Here is a 21,712-nt window from a genome sequence, read left to right as displayed (position 1 = left end):
ACTGGTTGCGACTCGAGGTCCTCAGTTTACCACTGACCGATGGAGGCCAAGGCCTGGTTGACATAAAGAGCCGGTTAATGGCCTTTCGACTTTCGGTTGCTCTACGCTTTCTGTACATGCACCCTTCTCCACCTTGGGTCGACGTCGCTCGTCGCCTTTTGCAGCAGGCGGGGAGACTAGGCTATGACCACGCTCTATTTTTGATGGATCTTTCGCATCTTGATATGTCTCCCCTCTCCAGGTTTTATCAGAGTGTACTAAATGCATGGCGAGCCCTAACGACAACAAGAGCCACGCATTTGTACACAAAGCAAATGTTCCTGATGGAGCCTTTGTTTTACAATTCAATTTTCCACGATATGCCTGCTGATAGGTATCTCGTTCAATGCTTTGTCGCGAAGAACATAAAATCGGTCGCCGATCTTTTAAGCCCAAATGGCAGTTGGATTGGAGCTGATGCACTGGCAAGCCTGGTTGGCGTGCGATCCTCCAGAGTTGTGGCACGCATGTTACGCTGTGTGCTTCATACCTATGCACAGCTTGCACCTAATTGGGAGCAAGTCAAAGCAGACAATGAATAAGGTGCTTCTCCTGCTACCTTTCCTGAACTTATTTGCAAGTTTTATTTTGTCAACTCTCCTCCTTGTACCCATTTTAGCATAGGATTCAATGGTTTTCCAAAACAAAAAGACCTCTATTTGGGTTGCGTAAGTTTTCTTTTACAAGGGCAAATGACACAGCGAAGGGTTCGATGGAGAGACCTCTTACCTTGTTTCCCCCCCATATTTTCCTAATTGGAAAGGATTCTATCATCCTCCTGTGCCGCCCCGACATGGCGACCTCCAATGGAGACTTGCACACTGGATCCTCCCTTCTAACCACTTGCTGCACCGCTTCTCAAGTCTCCTGGCAGATGAATGGCCTTTTTGTAAAATGCCTGAAAACCTCTTTCATATTTTGTTGAATGTCAACAGTTGGCTCCTTTATTTATTTTCCTTAAGAATTGTTTTGGCACGATTGGTTTGGTTTTCAACACTTGTGTTTTCATTTATGGCTTAGACATCTCACACAAGAATTTGAATGATGTGTTAGGTAATTTCCTGCTTGCACAGGCAAAAATGGCAGTGTATAAATCAAGAAAAAGAAAAGTCGATGATCTTTGAGCTAATGACGAAAATGCCTTGTTCTTGTTTAAAAATCTTGTGACGAGCCGTGTAAAGTTGGACTTTGCTTTTTCTTCCATAACAGGAAGGCTGCCACAGTTTGAGGCCAAATGGTGTGTGAAAGAAGTCATTTGTAAAATCCTGGAGAAATGTTTATTGTTTTGTGCATAATTTTTACTTTATTCATTTTTTTGGTCTCTGTTTTTCTCCTTGAAATGAGAATGTGACCCCTATTTGGGGGTTTTCTTTTCTATTTTTATAATAAAAAGACACAAAAGCCTCTCTCCCTCTCCTCTCTCCTCCCCCCCCCCCCCCCCCCCCCCGCCACTTCCACACTCTAACTATTCCTGTCTTTCCGCATTTGGCCGACACTCGCCTATCCGAAATTATTTTTTCCATTACAGTACTCCATATTCCCTTTCTTTGCTCAATGTATATCTTCTCAAATTGGTGACCCCCCCCCCCACCCCCCCCCCCCTGCTTTACCTTTACATACACAATAAATATATAGAGCCTTAAGAGAGAAACATATAGTATTACTGTAATTGTGCATTCCATTATGTCCAGTGGTCAGCACTGTACCCAGCATTCCTGGGTAATAGATCATTTATCCGTTACTTGCCAGTGTTTGGATGCTCAATAATTAATGATACAGGTTCCTCTGAGAATTGTAGGCTCTCGGGAGGTTTGAAATACAGCTAATACGCCTAGGCACTCCAACTTCTAATGATAAGGTCACCAGCACTAAACTCGAGACCACCATGGCAGCATGACTAACTGTATAAGCAAAGCAGAGCACCCAAATTAGGCAATCCGCAGCAATGACTGTCCTGTTGAAAGATTACGAAAGATCAAAGTGCTAGGCCAAGACCAAAGCATTATCTTGCTGGAAACCGTGCACTCTGGGGTACCATAGTGGTGCATTAAAATATGACACTTCAGCTTTCAAAGCAAGATGCATAAATCATACTGTACGTGAAATAAATGTACCTCAAAAAGGATGACATTTATATAAATGCATAGACTTAATCGGTTATTGGAGTATTCCTCTGGGATGCCAGGCCTCGCGCTCTAGCACCGAATCCATCTTTTTATTCCTCGCAGTTGCAGCACCAACTCGCCATTCCTGGGGTCATGGTTTGGAATCCTGCCTCTAAGACAACTTATCTACCGATGTTTGAATTAGGTCTGAAAATAAATTAATAAAAAATTAATAAAAGATATATAAACTACATGGCCAAAAGTATGTGGACACCCAAACATCACACCCGTATGTGCTCGTCGAACATCTCATTCCAAAATTATGGACATTAATATGGAGTTGGTCCCACATTTGCTGCTCTAACAGCCTCCACTCTTCTGGGAAGGCTTTCCACTAGATGATGGAACATTGCTGTGGAGATTTGCTTCCATTCAGCCACAAGAGCATTAGTGATGTCAGGCACTGATGTTGGGTGATTAGGGCTGGCTCGCAGTCGGCGTTCCAATTCATCCCAAAGGTGTTTGATGAATATGAGGTCAGGGCTTTCTGCAGGCCAATGAAGTTCTTCCACACCGATCTCAACAAACCATATCTGTATGGACCTCGCTTTGTGCACAGGGCCATTGTCATGCTAAAACAGGAAAGGGCCTTCCCCAAACTGTTCCCAACAAAGTTGGAAGCACACAATCGTCTAGAATGTCAATGAATGCTGAAGCATTAAGATTTCCCTTCACTAGAACTAAGCGGCCTAGCCCAAACCATGAAAAACAGCGCCAGACCATTATTCATCCTCCATCAAACTAAACAGTTGGCACTATGCATTCGGGCAGGTAGTGTTCTCCTGGATTCCGCCAAACCAAGAATCGTCCATCGGACTGCCGGAAGGTGAAGCATGATTCATCACTCCAGAGAATGCGTTTCCACTGCTCCAGAGTCCAATGGCAGCAAGCTTTACACGACTCCAGCTGACGATTGGCATTGTGCATGGTGATCTTAGGCTTGTGTGCGGCTGCTCGCCCATGGAAACCCATTTCATGAAGTTCCCGACAAACAGTTGTTGTGCTGATGTTGCTTCCAGAGGCAGTTTGAAACCAAGGACAGATGATTTTTATGCGCTATGTGCTTCAGCACTAGGCGGTCCAATTCTGTGAACTTGTGTGGCCTACCACTTCATGGCTAAGCTGTTGTTGCTCTAGACTTTTCCACGTCACGATAACAACACTAAGAGTTGACCGGGGCAGCTCGAGCAGGGCAGAAATTTGACGAACTGACTTGTTGGAAAGGTTGCATCCTATGACGGTGCCACATTGAAAGTCACTGAGCTCTTCAGTGTGGCCCATTCCAATGCCAATGCTTGTCTATGGGGATTGCATCGCTGTGTGCTTGAAAAAAGCACCTAAAGGACTCTCAGACTGTGAGAAACAAGATTCTGTGGTCTGACTAAACCAAGATTGAACTGTTTGACTTACAAACATCCCTCTCCCTCTCCTGTCGAGAGGAGACATTATATACAGTCTCTGTCTCTCTCTTTGCAGACAGGTAGCGGTAGACACACACAAAGTTAAAAAAGTGAAACACTTTTTTTTTCTTCTTTTTTTGTATACAGGATCGAGGCTCGTGAAAGAGTTAACATTTATCACACACAAAAAAAAATCAAACAGACACACAAAACATATTGTTGTGGATCTCCGACGTCGGCCTTCCCCTTATCAGGGGTGGGGGATTTATCCCCTTGTCCTTTATCTGGCCGAAGCGATCCTGGGGGTTATAACGTCATTCCCGGGCAGCGTTAGGTAGGGTCTTTAGGACTAGGGATTCGCTATTACCTAAGGACTAACGCTGACCGGAAACGAGGAAATAACTCCCGCCCGAATCACGGATATTGATGGAATATGCCGAGCAGATAGCAATCCGCGATCCAAGCTGTTAACCAATGACTAGACCCGATTATAGTGGTTCCGAATCGTGCCACGCGTACCCAATGGAGAAAAGACTGGGACGATCAAATTAGGAAGAAACCAGGAAGAACAAGGTAATTTATTACAATTTGTACAAGAAGAGGAAAAGAAAGAATGTACAAGGAAGAGGAAGAAAAAGGACACAGGGCAGCCTTATTCAGTCTTAACTTATTCCCTGGACTCGGGCCCGCTCGCTCTCAGACTCGGTCTCAGACTCAGACTCACGCAGGGATGCAGATGGTCGGGTTAAGGGTCCGGCGATGGAGCTCACAGCTCGTCCCGGTCCTCGACCCGTACCAGCAGACGATGGTGGATGGCAGGCAGCTCTCCGCGTAGCGTAGGCGCGAGCGGACAATTACATCGGGGAAATGGTAAGCTGGGCTATCGGCGACTTCGTGGCTCTTGGCCGCGTATGTAATAGGAATACGGGCGTCTGGAATTTTGCGCACCACAGGCCCAAGCCGAATTCTCAACCGGTGATCCCCGATAAACCCTTCACAATGGCACCTGCCTCCAACAAATGTCCTTCAACGCCAATCGTACAAGTTCTTTGGCACAACACGCACGCCCCCTCAAGTCCTTCTGAATGCGCTCCTTCCAATCAGTCCTTCGGGTTCATAACTCTTGCTCATAACTCAACAACCCTTTTTTGATTGCAGCTGCATCCCTCCTCATAACTCAGGTACAATAGACTTTGTGAGCGCCTCTCCCTTCTCAGAACTCTGCGCACGAACTTTGTGAGCACCTCTCCCTTCTCAGAACTCAGGTACAATGTTCATCACTGAAGCCCCCCCTCCCCCCCATAACTCTCACACGAACCAGGTCAAGCGCCTCTCTCTCCCCGCTCATAACTCAGTGCACACGTTATTTTGGGATCTCAACTCTGTTCAGTCCTCCCCTCATAACTGAGGTGGGGGCCTCGCGCAAGGGGTTATATTGCCACGCCCAGCGAACCCTCTCGAATCTCCAGCCACGCCCTGTCAGGTGATCTCACCTCAACCCTGGTTGGCTGCTGAGGGCTTACCGGCTCCGCCTTGATGGCTGCTTGACGTGGCCGCACCCACCCTTGTGCTCCGCCCCCTTTTCGGTCCTTACCCTCGTGGCCTTTGAGCGGAAGCCCAGCGAGGTTGCGAAGGCTGCTGGCAACCTAAAGGGCGAGGGCAATTACAGACTGGCTAGCGCTTAATGGCGTCGATGGAAGGGAGGCTGAAAAATGGACTAGGGGCCTACTCTTATTTGTTTTACGCAACGCAGATGCAACTATTGGGAATGGCCTTATCCTAAACACATTCAAAGAAATATCTACCGTCCTAAGGTGACCTACATGTTGCATATGGCCTATCTATGGGGTGCAACCTTTAACCTTTAATGATGTTACCTGTGCTGGGTTCTCAAAACCGCAACAATATAATAAGGGTAGCGGTAGACAAGATGGGGAGAGAAGGGGAAGCACAAACACAATATTTGAGAGCAGGGACATCGGGAGATCTGTGGGAGGGAGAGGGCTTGGAGGGAGGAGGTGTGGGAGGGGGGGGGGGGGGAAATGTCTCAGAAAGAAGGCCCACAGAATCTTGTTTCTCACAGTCTGAGAATCCTTTAGGTGCTTTTTTTCAAACTCCAAGCGGTCTTTCATGTGTCTTTGACTGAGGAGAGGCTTCTGTCTGGCCACTCTGCCAAAAAGCCCAGATCGGTGGAGTGTTGCAGTGATGGTTGTCCTTCTGGAAGTTTCTCCCATCTCCACACAGGATCTCTGGAGCTCAGCCAGAGTGACCATCGGGTTCTTGGTCACTTCTCTTACCAAGGCCCTTCTCCCCCGATTGCTCAGTTTGGCCGGGCGGCCAGCTCCAGGAAGAGTCGTGATTGTTACAAACTTCTTCCATTTAAGAATTATGGAGGCCACTGTGCTCTTGGGAACCTTCAATGCAGCAGAATTTTTTGTAGGCTTCCCTAGATCTGTGCCTCGACACAATGCTGTCTCTGAACTCTGCAGGCAGTTCCTTCGACCTCATGGCTTGGTTTTTGCTCTGATATGCATTGTCAGCTGTGAGACCTTATATAGGCAGGTGTGTGCCTTTCCAAATCATGTCCAATCAATTGAATTTACCAGAGGTGGACTCCAATCATGGTGTGGAAACATCTCAAAGATGATCAAGAGTAATGGGAGGCACCTGAGCTAAATTTCAAGTGTCATAGCAAAGGGTATGAATACTTGTGTCAATGTGATATTTCAGTTTTTTCTTTTTAATAAATCTGCAAAACTTTCTAAAATACTGTTTTCTCTTCGTCATTTTGGGGTATTGAGTGTAGATTGATGAGGGGAAAAATGAATTCAAACGATTTCATTATAAGGCTGCAACATAACAAAATGTGAAAAAAGTGAAGGGGTCTGAATACTTTCTGAATGCACTGTGTGTGTGTGTGTGTGTGTGTATATATATATATATATATATATATATATATATATATATATATATATATATATATATATATATATATATATATATATATATATATATTGTTGTGGATATGAGGATTGTGTTTTTTTTATTGTGTTTTTTATTATTATTGCTTTATTCTGGACCCTCCTTACTCCAGTTATGTATAAAGGTCAAAGGGCGTCCCATAATTAGGTCATAAACAATCACGTCAGCCAATCATAGATTTCCCCCTTGTTGATAGTTATATCTTTATTATGTGTATTAGGGTAAGGCCTTGTCTTCCATTAAGATGACACTCCATTGCACCAAGTGAAATAAGATAGATCCCCCTTCATTCCCATTCCCAAAACCTCCATTTCCAACTGCGTCATTGCCAAGCCTCAATTGCCAGCTACATCCCCTCCACGCCTCCATTGCCAACTGCACTGGGCAGTTTGCCAGGTTTGCTACAGCTGTGGGTTGCTGATTTCGCCCCAAAGCCGCCATTAAGCATGTGCTCAGCTCGGGGAAGAAGGGCGTGCCCGCCCATCGTCATCAAGGGCGGAGCCAGAGGGCCGTGCCGACCAATCAGGGCCGAGGCGAGCTGACCGATGGGCGTGTCCTGAAGGCTGGCAGCTTGATCGCCTGAGGCGCTATAAAAGCGCGCGCGCAAGAAGCAAGGTTGTGGTTGAGTGGAGTGGTTGGACCAGACGAGTCAGACGAGTCCTGGAGAAAGCACGTGACGTCCACGCAGCAGCAGCAGCAGCCACAGCAGCAACAGCGGCAGCTTCAACAGCAGCAACAGCGGCGGCTTCAGCAGCAGCCACAGCAGCTTCAGACACAGCAGCTTGGGGCCTTGACGGCAGTTTTGAGCGGGGCCGCGAAGGAACGGCGGCTGCCAAACGCGCCGATCGTGCTGCAGTATCCGTGGACCTTCCTCTCCCTCCAGCCATCCACCTCCTGCCAGTCCTATCATCAATCCCCGCATGAGTCTGTCCTTGTTTGTTCTGTCCCTGGGTTAATTAAGACTGTAGGTAAGCTAGCGTTGCACTGTCTCTAATATCTTCTGTAAATTATTTTATTATCTTTCCTTCTTCCTTGGTTACTTTGAGCGTGTATATAGTAGGAATAAATTTAGTAGTATTGCCAACCTTTTGGTCTTCTTCTTCTTCTTCTTCACATCCGTGTCGCCTTTGTCTTTTCCCTATTGAATACCTGTGGCGCGATCCGGCCAACGTTCGGGAATCGGGTTAGTCGGGGTAACTGTTCGGCCGTGATGCCATCCGCTCGGCAAATCAACATCCTTATCCGCGGTCCGTAACAATTGGTAGTCAGGAGTTGGGATTCGAACCTGGGACTAAATTTATTTAGCCCAAATTTTGGAACACCAATTGTACTATTGGCAGTAACAATTGGTGTCGGGAGCGGGGTCAGACCCGAAGCGCGCTTAACGCGCTCAAAATTACAAGCTGCTGAAATTTGTTTTGTTTTAAAAAAAAACCCGAATTTTGAAATTGCGCCATGGCTAGTCAAGGCGATCGGATGCAGGTGGGTGAGCTAGAAGAGGGGTTAGACGTAACCCAGGATGAGAGGGAAGAAATGAAGGAGAACAATGAGGAGGTGGTTGAGGAGGTTTCAGGTGCGCAAAATGGCGCTCTCGCGCACGTGGTTGGGGGGTCCCAAAATGGCGGCGCCACGGAGGGCGAGCCTGCGGTGGCGGCTGGGGATGCTGGGCAAACCGGGTTTGACCTCAGATTATTCTTGACCCAACTGAATGCAAAAATGGATAGGATGGGAAGCCAAATCGGGGGGCTCGATGGAAAAATTGGGGGGCTCGATGGAAAATTCGGGGGGCTCGATGGAAAAATCGGGGGCTAGACAACAAATTTGGGGGGTTAGACAAGAAATTTAAGGGGTTAGACAAGAAATTTGAGGGGTTAGACAAGAAATTTGAGGGGTTAGACAATGGGATAGAAGGGGTGAAACATGGGTTAACGGGGGTGGAAAATAGAATGGCTGCCCAGGAGAATCGGATATAGGGGGTGAAAAATGGGTTAAGGGGGTTAGAAAACACAATGGACGACAAATTGCGGGAAGTAGGGGAGCAATCCGCCCGGGAAATCAAACGGATGGGGAACCAGATAGAGGAGGTGAAAATCGGGTTAGAAGGTAAATTGGATGCTCAGGGGGATGAATTGGGACAGATGAGGGTGGCATCTACAAAAGAGATGGAGGAGATGAAGGAGGAGATACGACGAGGTGTAAGCGAGGAGGTCTCGGGGGTATGCGAGGAGGTAAAGCGAGGTGAGAAGCGTATGGAGAAAGAGGTGAGGAATAATACGGCTAGGTTACAGGGGGGCATGGAGGACCTGACGCAGGAGGTGGAACAGCTGACGGTGGGACAGACGGAGTTAGTGGAGCAGGTACAAAGGAACACTGCGGTACTAGGAGGGTTAAAAGCGACACAAAGAGACATCAAGGACGACTTGATAGCGATGAAGAGGCAATGTCAGATGGTACGTGAAGGACTGACAACGAGGTTGGACGAGGTGACGGAGGTAATGGAGACGAAGGACCGGGAGGTGAGGACGCACATAGAAACGGTTAAGGTGGCGTTAGAGGACGAAATAGAGGAGACGCACCGGGAAATAAAAGAGGTGAAGCAAAAGTTAAAGGAGGTGGAAGAGGGGGTGAGTGAAATTAAGAAGAGACGGAGGGAAACTAAGTGGGAGATAAAGGAGGAAGTAATGGAATTGGTACAAGGTCTGTGCTCGAATCATGAAATATGTGCTCACTAACCAAATAAAGAGTTTGCAGGTGGCGAAGGAGGTGCGGAGATGAGGTGCCAAGGTGAGTGGCGATATATGCGGAAATGTATGTGATGTGAGGGGAGCTTCAGTCGGCTTGGGGGTTGATTTGGATCCGGGTGTTCATGAGAGGCCGTTGGTGAAGTGTGTGACGGGTACGGTGTGCGAAAGAGGAGGTGTGCGAGAATGTCCGACTCTGGGGTGTGTGAGGAAAAAGTGCGCGCCGAGGAGTGAGTGTGCTGTCGAGAGTGAGTTGGTCGTAGCGCGTGTGCGAGGGGGCACATGGAAGCGCAGAGTGGTGAGTGTTATGGAGGGAGTAACGAGAGAGTGTGCGCAAGAGGATGCGCGAGAAAGGTGTGTAATGGAGGGGTGTGTAAGGAAAAAGTGCACGCCGAGGAGTGAGTGTGCTGTCGAGAGTGAGTTGGTCGTAGCGCGTGTGCGAGGGGGCACATGGAAGCGCGTAGTGGGGAGTGTTATGGAGGAAGTAACGGGAGAGAGTGCGCAAGAGGATGCACGAGAAAGGTGTGTAACGGACGGGTGCATGGGGAAAGAGTGCGCTGTCAAGAATAAAGGAGAATGCACACCTGTGGTGAGTGTTACAGAGGATGTAACGGAAGCATGCACGCCTGTGGTGAGTGTTACGGAGGGTGTAAAGGGAGAGTGTGCGCGAGAAAGGTGTGTAACGGACGGGTGCATGAGTAAAGAGTGCGCTGGCGAGAGTAAGGGTGAGTGCGCGACCGAGTGTGGTCGTAAAAGTAGTGAGAGTGACACGGAGCGTGAGTTGGTGTGGCAGGTGAGAGAGGATGTACACCTGGAATGGAAGGATGCACACCTGGAATGGTAGAGCGTGTGTGGGAATGCACACTTGAGTTAGTAGTGAGGCACGTGGTTGGGTGTGCAAGTGAGAACACACCTGTGGTTGTCACAGAGGAGGTGACCGAGGAGGGGGCGCGAAGAGGTGTGTTGGTGAGGTGTGCGAGCGACGAGTGTGTGCAAAGGTGTGCGGTGGTCAGGTGTGTGACCAAGTCTGTGAGCGAAAGAACGAGTGCAATAGCGAAGTACGCGGGGTGTACGGGCGGAGTTGGAGCACCGAGCTCGGTGAGGGTGAAAGGGGTAGCGTATGCGTGTGAGCATGCAGGTGAAGCATCGACGGTAACCGGGTTAGCGGTTAGAGCGACGTTTAGCCGAATCGGGCCCTCGGTGCGCGCCGGGCAGCTTCGCGTGCCGCAAGGACCAGCGGGGATCCGAACCACGGCGGTTTCGAAAGAACCGCCGTGCGAGATCCAAGCCGGGCCGCGCTTTGAACGGCCGCGTCCGTGCTCCACTAGGCGGAACGGGCAGCCCGATAGGAAGGGTTGTCATGGCGACCCCTTTTTGTTGAGGCATTCCGGCAGGTCGAGATCGGGCCATTGGATGGCTCCGTGCCGAGGTGGTGCGTGGGATCTCGGCCCGGGTAAACCTCCTTCCCTGCACCGAGTGCCGGACGTATCCAGCCGCCGGCACCAAACAACCTGCATTCATTGCTCGGCTTTACGAAGCCGAGCTTTAGAAGTGAATTGGCGCACCGAGAGGCACTAGTGAGTAGACTGATGACGAGGATAGTGTTTTGGCCCCGAAATTAGAAAAACAAAATTTGAGGATTGGCAGTGATGATTGGCAGATGATTGGCAAATTTTTGATTGGCTGAAATTTGGTGTGCAAAATTGGTAGTGAGAGATACTCAATGTGGGGGGATGGCAACTCTGCCACCCCTCACATCGGGGGCAAAGGAGCACTAGTCTTATGGGGTTTATGGCAGTGAAAACTAGCCCGGGAGGGTTTGGATAATGTGTAGGGACCTAGAGATGACCTTAGGTAACGTTAAGATTAGGTAGTGACAATGATACCTGTAGTGGGGACGCAGGTAGATTAGTGTGGATGATAATGACGTGGTATGTGCTTAGTTTAAAGGGAAGACGGGGAGCACTAAGTTAGCAGGGCAATAGGTAGATTAGATGATGCCGTGTGAGTGTTGGAGGTGTATTCAGAAGTGTATTGTGAAAAGTGTGTGAGGAACAGGTGTGATTGCACAGGTGTGCAACTGAACAGGTGGATTGGATAGAGCAGTGTATGAGGGAGTGATGGTGATGTGAGTTGTGCTGACCAAATGGTCCAGGAAGGAAGGAGGGTGCAGGTGGCACCAGGTGTGATTGCACAGGTGTGCAACAACAGGTGTATGGAGAATGGTTGTGTGGAAGACATGGAGTGTGGAATATATGGAGTATTGGAATGGATGGTCGTGGAGTGAGTAGGATGGAAACTGTGGAGTGGAGTGGATGGTGCGAAGGTGTGAATGGGGGAAGGATGGATCCCCATCACGAATACCCGGGGAGGGTAGTGTAAGTGTTAGGTAGAGGGTATCGGTAAATTGTGGTTGGATATTGGCATATGTGGTGCAGGTGAAAGAATCGTGCTTGGATGGGTGCATTAGTGTTGTGGAAATGGCTGGGCGTGTAGCCTGTTAGTGTGTGTAGTTGGTTTGGGCACTCCACCACTGTGAGGATATCGGCCAGGTGAGGCCGCAGGTGGGCTCTGGGAGCCGGTCGAGTTGTTGTGGATGGGGTCCGAGGATCCGGAGGACGGACCCGGGTAGCCCAGTGCCAGAGGGCACCAAGGGGTGACAGAGCCAGGAGGGGCCTTCCCCAGTTAGTTAGGTTAGGGTGAGGAGCTAGGTAAGCTCGGGTGGCAACTACAGTGGTGGAGGTGTGCAGGTGGGTAGACCTGCTGGGAGAGCTGCACGACCCAGCCTGGAAATTGTGCAAGGGCACAGGGAGTTGCATCGGGGGAGTGAGACCCCAAATTGAGAAGCACCACAGTTTGGTCAATGGGAATTGGTTTTTAGAACCCATAGTGTAAGTTGGCCAATGGATTTGCAGGGAAAGACCCCGGGTAGTGTAAAGTGTGTTAATGTCATTTAGAAAGTAGTTAGGATGAAAATCTCCTCGCGCCATCTACATCCACTCACCTGGGATGACGTACCTCCACACCATGCCAGGTTGTTTTTATTATTTTGATGCAAATGTTTGGAATGAGAGACGCATCATGACGTGGGTGTGACATTGTGCTTTGTTGTTCCATCTCTCCCTCCTTATGAGGATTGATGATGAATTGGGTGATGGCAAATTTTGAAGTAGAGGGAGTGAAGACGAATTTGAAATATGGGGAAGACGTGACAGTAGTGACGAATTTGTAAAGGTGTAGGTTTTTGTAAATATGGGGTAAGGGCAAGGGTAGAGTAGGTGACAAGGGGGGGTGACGTACGGTAGGGACGAGCTTTTCTCACTTCGCTCTCCGTACGCACTTCGCCTTGCATTGCCCTGTTTGATGTGTACCCTTGTGACCTTGCCCCTCGCTCATCTGTCTTTCCCCCCCTTTGTCTCCCACATGAGGACCTGTGCACCACTGGGCGCCGAGGGGAGCGTGCGTGAGTCCGCCATTGTGCGCCCGGAACTCCCAGAACCAGCTGTCTGCATCGATGCACCACATTATGGACCACATGTCTGTGGCTGAGCACCACTTATGGACCCCATGGGTTGGGGCATGGCCCCTCTGCTGGAACCGGCCATGAAGGCCCGAAATCTTGCTGGTGGACCTTGGCTACAGGGCACCGATGCCCCACAGGTGAACCACATCGTTGGCCCCTGTGGGCCATAAATAAATAAAAATGGACACATTGGGTGCATTTTATTAATCCAAATAGGCCGCCAGCAAAGAAGATGACAACAACAGGAAGAAAGCAAATAGCCAGCAGAGGGAGCCGAAGAGCAAGAGACCACCACCAGGTTTAAGGGTTGTTTGGTTATTTTTATTCATGAACAGTGATGACTGTGCACCGATTGGTGCTTGAGGGTGTGTTGGTGCGTTTTGGGTGCTTTCAGGGTGCATTGATGCAGAGCAGACTGTCTCTTCCCCCCAAAAGAACAATCACAGGTCCTGGGTTGCGTATTGTAAATAAAGTAACGTCATTGTAAATAATGCTCCCCACCGTAAATGTATAGTTTGAAGACCATTCCGCAATTCGGTTAGCTGTGGGCGTGAGTCTGTTAGGGAGGGGGCAATGGAGCAGCGGGACATATTTATTTATGTTTTAAAACTGTCGCACTCAGGGTCAGGTTAAAAGTAGAGGGAACTACACCTACATGTCACACTAAATTAAAGTTATAGGCCCGGGACGTGCCTAAGGGGAGGAGGGTGCAGTGTTGTGGGTATGAGGATTGTGTTTTTTTTTTTATTATTGCTTTATTCTGGACCCTCCTTACTCCAGTTATGTATAAAGGTCAAAGGGCGTCCCATAATTAGGTCATAAACAATCACGTCAGCCAATCATAGATTTCCCCCTTGTTGATAGTTATATCTTTATTATGTGTATTCGGGTAAGGCCTTGTCTTCCATTAAGATGACACTCCATTGCACCAAGTGAAATAAGATAGATCCCCCTTCATTCCCATTCCCAAAACCTCCATTTCCAACTGCGTCATTGTCAAGCCTCAATTGCCAGCTACATCCCCTCCAAGCCTCCATTGCCAACTGCACTGGGCAGTTTGCCAGGTTTGCTACAGCTGTGGGTTGCTGATTTCGCCCCAAAGCCGCCATTAAGCATGTGCTCAGCTCGGGGAAGAAGGGCGTGCCCGCCCATCGTCATCAAGGGCGGAGCCAGAGGGCCGTGCCGACCAATCAGGGCCGAGGCGAGCTGACCGATGGGCGTGTCCTGAAGGCCGGCGGCTTGATCGCCTGAGGCGCTATAAAAGCGCGCGCGCAAGAAGCGAGGTTGTGGTTGAGTGGAGTGGTTGGACCAGACGAGTCAGACGAGTCCTGGAGAAAGCACGTGACGTCCACGCAGCAGCAGCAGCAGTCACAGCAGCAACAGCGGCAGCTTCAACAGCAGCAACAGCGGCGGCTTCAGCAGCAGCCACAGCAGCTTCAGACACAGCAGCTTGGGGCCTTGACGGCAGTTTTGAGCGGGGCCGCGAAGGAACGGCGGCTGCCAAACGCGCCGATCGTGCTGCAGTATCCGTGGACCTTCCTCTCCCTCCAGCCATCCACCTCCTGCCAGTCCTATCATCATTCCCCACGTGAGTCTGTCCTTGTTTGTTCTGTCCCTGGGTTAATTAAGACTGTAGGTAAGCTAGCGTTGCACTGTGTCTCTAATATCTTCTGTAAATTATTTTCTTATCTTTCCTTCTTCCATGGTTACTTTGAGCGTGTATATAGTAGGAATAAATTTAGTAGTATTGCCAACCTTTTTGTCTTCTTCTTCTTCTTCTTCACATCCATGTTGCCTTTGTCTTTTCCCTATTGAATACCTGTGGCGCGATCCGGCCAACGTTCGGGAATCGGGTTAGTCGGGGTAACTGTTCGGCCGCGGTGCTATCCGCTCGGCAAATCAACATCCTTATCCGCGGTCCGTAACAATATATATATATATATATATATATATATATATATATATATATATATATATATATATATATATATATATATATATATATATATATTGTTGTGGATCTCAATGTCGGCCCTTTTTCCCTTACCAAGGGGGGATTAATCCCCTTGTCTATGACTGACCGATGTGAGTCCTGAAGCTGCCCAGCTCCCTCCGGAGAGGCAGGTGAGCGACCTCGTTCGAGACCGTGGACAAGATGTTATTTGCCGAGCGGATGGCAGCCCATGGCTCGAACCGTTAACAGAACTAGACCCGATTCTAAATGTTGGCCAAATCGTGCCACAGGTATTCAATGAGGGAAAAGACAAGGACGAACGGATGTGAAGGAAAGAAGGCAAGGTAGAAAGAACAAATATAATTTATTACTAATATTTACAGGACCAAAGAAACCAAGGAAGAGGGAAAAATACGAAAAGAATTTACAGAAGAAGAAGACACAGTGCAATACTAGCTTACCTACACAAGCTTACTTATACCCCAGGACAAGACACACAAAACAGACGACAATCAGACTTACACGAATGGGGAATGAAGGCAGGAACGAATGGCTGGATGGGGAGGAAGGTTCAGCTGGAGCTTGCTCCCACACGGGACGTCGGGCTCGATCTCGACGGCCACCGATGCCACTGCAGTCTGGTTCCTGCGTAGCAGTGGGTCGAAGCTGCCTGTCACAGGGGGGCTGGACTACGGTGGTCTCAAAGCTGCGGTTGGTTCAGCTGCGGTGGACGGCTCACTCATCTCTCTCCTGAGGTGGGGGCGTCGCGTGACGGGTTATATAGCGCCACACCCTGGAACGCTCGCGAAACTGCCCGATCGTTCTCTCTCCGCCCTCTCAAGCCAAACCCCTCATTCTTGGTTGGTTGATCGGGGCTGGTTCACTCCTCCCTCTGATGACGAGGTGGAGACACGCCTTTGTTCCCCGAGTTGACCGCGTGTTCAATGGAGGGCGAATGCAGTTGGCAATCCGAATGGCGATGGTGATGCCAATAACCCCACCCAAAGTTACTGGCATTTTGAAGATGCCATGGGGGCGTCGGAGGGATCCTATCTTATTTCAATTCGGTGCAATGCAGAGTCAACTAGTGGGAAACACAGCCTTAAACTAATACACATAATAAGGAAATAACTATTTAGAAGGGTATATGATTTTCTACGTGCTTGTACATGGACTAGCTATGGTGCACTCATTTCAATTAACAGCCAATTAAAGGGGAAATGTACATAGTAAATTTTAATACTAAATTTACAACATGAAGGTTCTAAAAACAGTAACAATATATATCTATATATCTATATATATATATCTATATATCTATATATATATATATATATATATATATATATATATATATATATATATATATATATATATATATATATATATATATATATCTATCTATTTATTTATATATATATATATATATATATATATATATATATATATATATATATATATATATATATATATATATATAGATATATATAGGTTAACAGCAATGATTAAAGCTGGTGTTGTGTGGTAGTACCTGTGTACGTGTTTCCCTATTTTATATAAATTGATTTCAGTTCCTTACCACCGTGCATCAGTGAAGGCAGAGTGAGACAGTCTTCACTGCCTTCGACGGGTGATGCCAGGCATGTCATGGATGACATTGTCCACTGGGAGGTGGCGTAATTGGTTCCTGGTTACAGATGAACAAAGGCCAAGGCTGTTAGGTTTCCTAACCTGGCCATGGACAGTTGGTTTGAAACAACACTGGAGACAAGTCACATTGCTGGGTTTTTTTTTTTTTTTGCCATTTGGATGTTCCTTAATTCTGGATGGCAGAAGATTGTTTTCAACCTTTGAATTCATTTTAGACGTGAGACAAAGCTGAAGGATATACCTCACGGTCATTTCATTGCACAGATTTGGGAAATGGAGAAATGCAAGAAGAGGGGAAAAAAACAATATGGAACATCTGGAATGAAAAGCAGAGGCATCTTAATCTGGCGTTTACAGGCAGCATACTGTGAAACATGCAGGCTAGCTTTATATCGTATGGTGTAATTTGTAAGGAGAACTGAGAAAGAGTGGACAGTGTGAGTGACAGATCTAGGTTATGTTTGGAATAAAGGGAAAGTGGTGTGGGTGAAGTGATGGTAACATAGAAAGAATGACAGTGAAGAATGGAAGTGGGATGAGGAACAGGCTGAATGAGCATAGGAATAGAGAAGGAATGCACACCATCTTGAAATATACAGTCTGTGCACTCCAAACTGGCTATCTCCATGTTTTGAGGAAATAATTCAATACACACACACACACACACACACACACACACACACACGTACACTCACACATATACACATACACACAACTACACACACGTACACAAACACACATACACACACACATATATACACACACACATAAACACATACACACACGTACACACACACACGTACACACACACACACACACACACGTACACACACACGTACACACACACACACACACGTACACACACACACCCACACCCAAACACATAAACACAATTACACACACGTACACACACACACACGTACACACATAAACACAATTACACACACGTACACACACACACACACACACACACACACACACACACACACACACACAAACGTCTTGGCATGAGATGAGAGTACATTAAGCTTGAAATAAATTTAGAAGTTTCCTTATGATACAGATATATTTACAGGTTGGTTGTCTTTTTTATTCAACATGCATATTATCTTTGAATTTGAAGGCAGATTAAAAAAACCATGCTGTAATGGTTGCTGTTACAGAGCAACAAAAAATATTGAGAATATTACCCCATTCAGGGGCAGGCGCGATGGAAAACTCCACAACAGGGTAAAAAGTGGCAGCAAATGCCTTCCGGACATTCGTCAACAAAAATAGATTCTTGCCAATTCAGTGCCACAAGCTCCACATCTACAGGCTTGAATGATGGTCGTGCCACCGTGCCTCCTCGGGCACTTTTCGATGGCAACCTTTTGTCTTGAACAACCAAGACAATGGAAAAGGCAATCCTTAAATCCCAGCAAATAATTCTGGTTACCTGTCAACGTTGATTAGCAGTTGTCTCAAAAAAAAAAAAAAGCAATGGCATGGTACTTCAGCGAGTACATTCGACAACGGACAACTCCATTGTGGGAAATGTCGATCGTTGAAAGCCTCGAGACATTTAGCATCAGAGATGACATGCAGATATTAAGCTTTTAATATGTTTCACGTTGGACAGAACAACGAGTTAGCAAGTTCCGTAGACATCATTGATGACTCCATTTTTTACATCCTCGACCTATGCTTCAGATATCGGTATGAAGAAGAGTAAATATATATCTGCCAGGGTTCGACTGGCAAAAAGGCTCCACCCCCACGTGGCTGAAACCAGGGAGATGACCCAAAAAGAATGTGTGAAATCCAGGAGTTTGTTAACTCATGACGGAACTTCCATGTTGAATTGTTCATGATCACGCAATGGCCAGTTAACTGCAATTTTAATGTTTTAATTCAAAGAATGAAGTGTCAAGGCAATTATTGAAGTCAATACAAATATGCAAACTACCAAGCAAGTAAAACTGGCCAAGACTCAAAAATTTGACTGGTCTTAGGTGGCCATGAGTGGGCCAATCAATGATCGTGTATCAACTATAGGATCACATCAAACGTACGATGTAAACATCGCAATGAGTGAGGACACGAGTATCCATATTGATGGTTGATTATTGAAATTCTTGCGAAACTAGGAGTTTTTTGTTTTTTTTACATCCAGAAGAGACAAGTGCAAAGTATGGGTGAGGAAGAAATGAGAAGAGCACGAGCATATAGGGGAAAGCAGTGCACTATTGAACTAGGACCTTGTAGGCTGTGAAAAGTTAATGTTTACCAAGGAAGAAATTAGCATGATGGAGAATGCCCAATCTGCAGGTGTTTTCCAGGCCAACATTGATATATGGTCTGCCCAGAAGAGGTCATAGCGAATTGTAAACCCTACAAGTTAAAAAGACAGCCTTTTTCAGTTCCAGAGCCAGATAGTCTGTGGGATATGTGGAATTGTACTGTAGAGTGAGGCATCATCTGGTTGTTCGTTCATATGTACCAGATGGCTGTGGGTTTGCATCAGTTTTTGCATGGTCATGGTGATCCTGCTGTTGCAGTTCCCCCTGCAAGTTGGAGCAGGAATATATAATTTGGTAAGTGTGCCGGTGATAACTCAACTACTCTTTGCAAAGGACACCGGTGAGATTTTCATTGTCCAGCATCAACCAGTGATGGCAGATGGGTCTTCCATCATAATTTCCTTCCATTGGACAGCACACACACACATTGATGCCTTGCCCTGTATGTGAAACACCAGGGTGACAGTTTATCGCTGGGTCAACATTGTAACCCAGGCTAGACAGCTCATAGGTGAGTGCATATAATTATAGTCTATCCTGCTAACCTAGAATAATCTGTGAAGAGAAAAGAGGGTTATCCAGCGCATTGTAGAAACTAGCAATGGTACCCGCCCTATGGGCGGGGGCTTCAATTGGGAGGCCTAAATGAAAAGGCAAAACATCAGAAATTGAAGGCTTTTTTATATTTTAAACGATTCATATAAACATCCGTTGAATCATATCACACGCAAATCATCAAACTCTAAACAGTACATGGCGCCCATTTTGAAAAAAGATTGAATTCTGCAAAACAGAAGTGGCCGCTACGCGTCTTTCTCAGTCGCACGTTTATGTGTGAAGAGTGCGCGCTGAATCTGTAACACGGAAGTGGCCGCTACACCTGTTTCTCAGTCGCTTTGCGCACGCTGCCATGTTACTTCGGAGCCGCACGTATATATAGGAAGAGTCCGTCAGGAGTCGACCTACTTTCTCCTGGTACGTAGAATAAACAGTATTCGTAGAATTTCAACAAAAGCCACATCACTGTTCATATCGGTAAGTATTGTCGTGCGAATCCCTCTGGTTAATATGAGGGACCGCGGAAGACCAGAACGGCTTTAATGGAGGTGACGATCAATATGGATTGTGCTATCAAACGCGGGAAGAGAAGAAGGGAAGAGGAAGAAGCGGGAGCTCGTAACTGTGGAAGGGGAACGAACTCAAACGGACACAAGATTTGCAGGGGATGGAAAATAATACAAGGGTTTATTTGCAATAAGGATCGGGACAGTGAAACACGATATTAAATAAAAGTCCTAAATTGGGACGTCCCCACAACTCACTTCAGAAACAGCACACAGGAATGGATTAATAAAAGAAACGTCGTGTAATGGTGATGTGGTGTGCGGTCTTATCTGTCCGTCGGTTGCAGTGTAACATGGCTCCAAACTCCAGCGTGGAGGAACCCTCCGTCCGCCTCGCACGCTTCGCTAGGCCCGAGCCAACGCCCTCGCCGTTTGCACACAGGTCCTGCCCGTTCACAGCACCAACCCAAGCTCCAGATGCACCGAGCACCACGCACCGAACACCGCTCCAAGCACCACGAAGATGGCAAACCAACGACCACCAGGACCTCTCAAGACCAAGAAGAAGCGCAAGAGCTTCAAGCACAGAGAGATATCGTGCAGCGCCAAGAGTCCAAAGAGTGCAAGGGCTAGAGCTGCTGAAAATGTCCTGCAGCGCCCTTTTATGACCTGGGCGGTGACGTCAGCCTTGGCGCGCCACCAACCAGTGCCTTCCACCGAACCTTCCAGCTCCTTCCCTCCAATCACACGTTCTCTGTGGCGTGGTCATAGCTCGTGGTGTAGCTGACGGCGGCCACCCGGCGGTGCCCCGATCTGGCTTCTTCCAAAGTTGTTGTAAGGGAAGGGAATTTAATTACTGTGTGCGCTAAAGGGCCTATCTAAGTGTTTACAGGTGTGCGTTGCCATAAGGGACAACGGTTTGATTACCAGGTGTGACACACAAAGGCTGTTATCTTTAATCCCTACAACTACCGAGCACACGAACATCCTGGTATGTTCACAGGTATACTCCTTAACCGACAAACCGGACTAAACACACAGAACTTATTACAGGGAAGATTCCTTATCGCGACAGACGAAGCATGTTACCTATTCAGATCTACCCGACTCTAGATATTGCTCTATCCCACCGACATAACAGTATTATTCCATCGTGTTTGTACAAACTGGAAAATTGGAAAAACAATATAGCCTATTTTACTCCCAGGGGTCCCAGGAATACCCACCAAAAATATCGTTGCGATCGGTTGAGCCGTTTTTGCGGTACCTTCGAATGGACGGAAGGACATGTGGTGAATTATTGTAAGATTACTAATCTATATGACAAACAGAATTTGAGCCCAAAACATTGGCACATTTGCCATTGGAAGAGAAGATGAGAGCATTCAGTTGAGAGCGTCACATTCTCAGTGTGACTGCATGAGTAGTAGAACTAAATAAGCCAGGAAGGATGGTCCCTTTCTATTGAACAAGTAGAAATCTTGGCAAGCAGAGCAGGTTGCCCATCTATCCGTTAACTGCCTGAGATGTTCTGAGACACAAACCTGACCTGATTGACATTCAGGGTCTCAGATCCATGGTTGAAAGAAAAGAAACAGCATATCCAATGCCAATGACCAAGATGGAAATCAACGGGATGGTCAGAGATGAGGCTGTTTGAGAAAAGGAATGACTTGATGTTTGCTGTTATCATGGCGTCAATGACTGCTTGTCATTGGAAGGAAAATGTGTTTATAGGATCTAGTTGGGCACCTTTCTTGTGAATTGGAGTGAAATTGGCTGTCTTTGAAGCATAGGAGAAGCCACCTAAGGTGAACTAAAGGCTGAAAAAGCCTACAAAGGATAAGGAAGGGACAGCAGCAGAGCTGGGTTTGAGAACACGGGTCTCAAGGTTCGCCATATGGGCTGGTCT

Source organism: Myxine glutinosa, chromosome 3 (assembly GCF_964187855.1).
Source record: "Myxine glutinosa chromosome 3, kmMyxGlut1.1, whole genome shotgun sequence".
NCBI classification, from domain to species: Eukaryota; Metazoa; Chordata; class Myxini; order Myxiniformes; family Myxinidae; genus Myxine; species Myxine glutinosa.
Note: the sequence above shows the minus strand (reverse complement) of the source record.